Here is a 5,988-nt window from a genome sequence, read left to right on the forward strand (position 1 = left end):
CAGCAAGTATCTGGGGTACACAGCTGGGGAGGCAGCCAGATCTGCAGTTAGAAGAGTAGATAGGGGTTCCTCCCCAGTAATTATCAAAGCCAAATGAAATAACCATAGTCTGAGTTTCATTTATTTGTAAGGTAGTCAGGGAAAAGCCTAAATTGCTTTTACTGCTGGCAGTTCTAGAGAGATGGCTCAGCATTTAAGATCAAACACTGTTCTTCCAGAGAAACTGAGTTTGACTCCCAGCACCTACATTAGGCAGACCATAACCCTGTAACTCCAATTCCAGGGGGATCCAACTCCAGCTCTGCCCTTTGCAGTCACCTGCGCTCACATGAATGTATCTACACACAGACACACAATGAAAGTATTTTTATAAAATATTGTCTTACAAAAATTTTTACAAAATATTTATTACAAAATAATAATAATAATAAATAATATGTACAGCAGAAATTAGGTGAGGAGGAGAGAAAGGGACTGAGAGGATATGTGAGGAAATTATATCTGAAAACTTTCAATTTTCAATAATATCTTTTATTATTAATATAGGTAAGCAAGAACCTCAAAGAATTCCAACATAAAACTTAGACCTACTCTGATATCCTTTAGATCAAAGCTTGAATTGGGACTTGCTCTTTAGCTCAGGCTAGACAAAATCTTACAGTGGTTTTTGCTTAAGCTTCCCAGTGCTTGGGACTCGAGCTTGTGTTATCACGCCCAGGTTAGGAGTGAATCTTGAGAGGAGACTGTTACACAGGCAGAACATCAGTAGGTGAGTGAGGGGATCTGCCACTACGGACTTCAGAGACCAGAAGACAGAATGGGCACTCATTAGACCACTCTTCAGACACTGCCTGTGACTTTCAGGCATTTTGTCTTGATTGGAAAGAAAGAAAGAAAGAAAGAAAGAAAGAAAGAAAGAAAGAAAGAAAGAAAGAAAGAAAGAAAGAAAGGGAGGGAGGAAGGAAGGAAGAAAAGAAAAGAAACAAAGAAAACCAAAGTATACTGATCTTGGTAAACTGAAATTTACACTCAATAGTAATCTAAAGACTTTCCAAAAACAAAATCACTGTCACTAGTCAGGGGAAATGGGACAAACGTTGCTAAACACTGAACACCAACCTTTAGAAGCTAGGTTTGACCTATGACCCTCCAGGCAGTCTGTGCAGCACTGTGCTTATTGATAGCCAACTCCAGTCTGTCAACGGCTTAACCCATTACAGAGAATTACAGAGACAGCTACTCAGCTTCATATCTGCATAAATAAAAGATAAAGTGAAGGATACAGAGCGTCGGTGCAGACGTTGACACCTTGGTGCACTTTAAATCCTGATGGAGGGCACAAGGCAAATTCTTTATTCTGAAATCATGTTCTCCACAAACTGTTCACTAACAGTTTCCGTTTCATCTAAAGATCCAAAAGGGTCCTCAGCCACAGTACAAAGCAATCAAGTGCCAGCAGAAGGTGAGCATTAACAGGCGCCCACGCACTATTCCTGCAGCCTGCATCTTATTCATCAAGCAGACTCACACACTCAAGAAGCTTAATGACTGTTCAAACAGCTCATAGCAGGAGCCAGCCGTCCTGTCCGTGTTTCAGGTGCAGCTTCAGTGGGCTGGGTTCCTCCAGCCAGGGCCTCTATTACGCCCCAAGCACCCGAATGCAGACACAAGTGGCTGCATTGCTGGGTGACTGACTATAAAGCAGATCCACCAAAAGGTAGGACATGAAGTTTGGGAGGGTGTGCGTTGTGGTCATTTGGAGGAAATTAGACAGAGTAAATGGGTAGAGACATGATAATGTCTACTTTGTTGTTCATATGTATGAAATGATGATGTAGCACAACCAGCTAGGCCATAGACAGCATGTGTTCTCTCTCTCTCTCTCTCTCTCTCTCTCTCTCTTGCGCGCGCACATGCACACACACCCCCCCTCTTCCTGTTATCTTTCACTCTGGAAGAAAGTAGAAGGCCATTCAAGGATGTCTATGAAGAGATCCATATGGTAAGAAACTGAGATCAGTTGATCATCAAGAAATAGGAGATTCTTTTCCCAGCTATCTGAGGAAAATGTCTTAGAATGGATTCTCCAGTCCCAGCCAAACCTAGACAAGTTTGGAATGGCCCCATTGGTCATCAGAAATCTGAGTCACTGGAAAACCCTTTATTTATGGAAAGTATGTGATAATGAGTGTAGTTTGAGCTGGCCAGTTATAGGAATGATCTCTCATGCTTCACTGGATAACTAATAAAAATAAATTTACTAGTAAGCTCATATAATGTACATTGGGCAATTTCTAAAATCCATGTTTCTGGCCTATGTTATGAGCTTCTCAAAGTATTGAATTTATAAAACATGGGTCATCTCAGCATCATTAAAATATTTTGATTAAATATAGAACAACATAACCTTGATAATACTGTAGAGTGTGTTGATTAAATAATGCAAACATTATTTTTTTTTTCGGAGCTGGGGACCGAACCCAGGGCCTTGCGCTTGCTAGGCAAGTGCTCTACCACTGAGCCAAATCCCCAACCCCTAATGCAAACATTATTATCCAGAAAGATTTTATTGCCATGACTGTCTATAATTGGATCTGCTGTATTAATTTCACTTTTCCTAAAATAATTGTTTTCTTAGGAAAAATGCCCAAGCTTTTTAAAACAACTAGAATATGCAAGTAAAAGATAAAAATCTTGCTTACCCACACCCAGATATAACCATAACATTTTGGTGTCTACCATTTTATTGTATTTTAAGTAATATATCATTAAAATGTGAGATTGTATGGTAGATACTTAACATAAAATTCTAACACCAGTTAGTATTCATTTTATTATGATCTTTTATGTACTAATATTGCCTTCACCACAGTAGATAAAGTTAGTGGTACATTTTCACAGCAGCTTGTGCTGGACAACTAAACACAGAAAGCATTCACTCCCACCCCATTCAAACACTAGGTTCGTCTTTCTAAAATACCACTAAGGCCACATCATTCTTCTACTCTCAAGAAAACCTCTGTGTAATCCATTTTACCCATCTTTCCTGTGAGACCTGGCTCTAGTTCCATCAGCCCCTGTTTCTTTCATTTCCCGACAAATCCTTCATCCTTACAGTACACATCAATGTTTTCCAGAAATAAGGAAATAAAATGCCAGCCTACAACACAATAACATGTCCTCTGATTATTTTACTGTCACTCCTCTTTTTTAAAAACCACTTTACCTTGCTCATTTTGCTACCTAGCTTGGTACCACATTCTTTGTTTGGCCTGGAAATTTTCTTCCAGATAATTAAACTTGGTTCACTCCTTTGCTTCATTCAACCCCCAGGTCAAAGGCCAGTTCTTCAGAGAGGATGATTTTCTAGAACAACTAATTTATAAAGGCTACATTACTGCTCTTTTTTAAAAAAAGTATCATTTGGCATTACCTTATATTTGCTCCATTATTTGACACTTTGTGTATGCATGTGTATAATGTCTGCTGTTTGTCTCTTTAAACATTTGTCTAGCTTATTTTACATTGTATCTTAGTGGCTTAACACAGTATCTGGAGCAGGGGGCATGGAAGTGACTCATGATATAAAAGCACTTGCTGTGCAAGAGGGAGGACAAGGGTTTGGATTACCAGGGCTCAAATAAAGTCCAGGTAGATGTGGAGGCTGCCTGCAATCCATAGGCAGAGGCTTGGTATTCCTCGGGCAAGATGGCTAGCTAGACTATCTGCAATTGGCAAGCTCCAGTTTTAGCAAGAGGCCATACTTCAATAGGTAAAATGATATCAACTGAGTAAGACAGCCAATGACAACTTTGGACTTCTATATGCATGTGCAAATATGTCTACATACAAGAACATGCCCACCATATCACATACATCTGTCCTAAGTGTCTGTCCTAAGACAGGTGATCAATATGTTTATTTTTTTATTTTTTTAAAAATTATTTATTCTATATAAGTACACTACAGCTGTCCTCAAACACACCGGAAGAGGGCATCAGATCCCATTACAGATGGTTGTGAGGCACCATGTGGTTGCTGGGATTTGAACTCAGGACCTCTGGAAGAGCAGTCAGTGCTCTTAACCACTGAGCCATCTCTCCAGCCCCAATATGTTTATTTTAATTGATGATCTGTATTGATTCACTTAATGATTGGTAAGTTAACAATGACTTGTTAACAATAGCTATGTAGCTTTTCTCATTGTTGGCAAGTATGTCCTAAGCACATGAATCGTATATAAGCTCTATATATCTATAGTGAACAAATGTTTTATTTAGTTCCTAAAATTTAAGAGCTTAAAAGACAAAAAATTACTACACTGCTTTCCCTAAAAAAATTCTATATTTTTATAACCACTCTTTATGTGGGAGATACTCCTTTTCTCATCTGGAACAACAACATGCATTTTTGTATAAGACTGACATTTAATGTTTTGTTTCCGTCTAAGACTGGGTTTTACCCTGTAATCTGGGGTGGCTGGGAATTCCTGGCAATCCTCCTGTCCAGCCTCCTAAGTGCTGAGCCACCATGCCAGGCCAAGGTTGCCACTTTAACTAATGAAAGGTGACTGTTCTTATAAGATATTTTCATTACTGGAAGACATCTTGAATGTGATTATTCACCCGTTTCCTTTTTAGATCGTCTCTTCATATCCTTTGATCATATTTATTGTGATTTAGTGTCATTCACTGGCCAAATCTCTTTATTGAGTATTGCTTCATTGTCTAAATTATTATAAAGTACCATTTTCCAGCTTGTCATTTATCTTTTCATGTTGGCTACAATTGTTTTTAATTTTTCAAGTGTAAAATTTACACTTAAATTAATTATATCTCTTCTAATTCCTAATGGCTTCTAAATCTGCCCTTGGGTTAGAAAGTCTTCTAATTCGCTGCATGAAAAGAACCAACTATTCCCTTCCAATTTTTTTAAACAAGGAAGAGTGTAGTGCATTACGACTATACTTTGAGAGTAATGATTTCTGTTTTTGTTTTCCCCTTGTCTAGCTCCTGAGGTATAATTCATTCTTACCCCACTTTCAAGGAAGGGAAGTTGAGAAGTTCAACATTTCTGTATTAAAACTCCTTCTCCCTTCGTCTCTTCATACTCCTTAAAACACACCATCAAACATACAGAAACTGCTGGGCTCGAGAGCCAAGTTCGGGAAAAGAAATTCTTTTATTGCCATGTCTAGTAGCGCTTTGATATTAGCACACAAGAAATACTAGATCAAGAGATCCCCCAATTTTGCCAAGGCACAACATAACCGAATTCAAGAAAATTCAAGAAATGTCAAGTTGCCCGAAATGTTGATTATCCCTTTAAACGAAGGTTCATGGCTTTTGAAGGGAACACGTCAGAGTTCTCTTCTGAACGTCCTTAGATTCTAGCATTCAGTTGGGGAGAAGGCTCAGGAAGAAGCCATGCAAAACTCAGACAGATCTGACGAGAGCCACCCAGCCTCAAGACATCAAGAAACTAATAAAAACAGGTAGTGGGGGGAATCAACAGAAGTTGTAACGGGGCGGTAGTGTTCAAGGACAACACTGTGATTTCCGTTATCCAAGTTGATACATCAGAAAAAAGAAAACTGTTTTTAGTTGCCTTAGAAAAGTTAGACATTTGATTCCTGTGTGGTTGAGGGCAGTGTGTAGTCCACATGAGGGTGTTTTTGATTTGAACTTTGCTAATGCCTGCTGTGGTGGCCCACACAGCTGGAGACAAAGCCAGGCTGAAGGCTACTCGCCCTCACACAGGGTTCCCTGGGGAAGGGAGAGCACCTGGGTGAGGGGACTCAGCGTGTTGCAACAGGCCGAGGTCATTGTGGCTGCTGCACCGCTCCGAGCATCCCTGCAAGCAGAGGACATACCTTGCATCTCATGGGACCAGGCCCAGCAAGCATCCTTCCCCTTCCATCTAAGCCGCGTCTCCCTAGCAACCAATTTGGGAAGAAGCGCCTATAGGTGGAGTCACGTGCGCCAAGGA

This window comes from Rattus rattus, chromosome 15, assembly GCF_011064425.1.
Source record: "Rattus rattus isolate New Zealand chromosome 15, Rrattus_CSIRO_v1, whole genome shotgun sequence".
NCBI classification, from domain to species: Eukaryota; Metazoa; Chordata; class Mammalia; order Rodentia; family Muridae; genus Rattus; species Rattus rattus.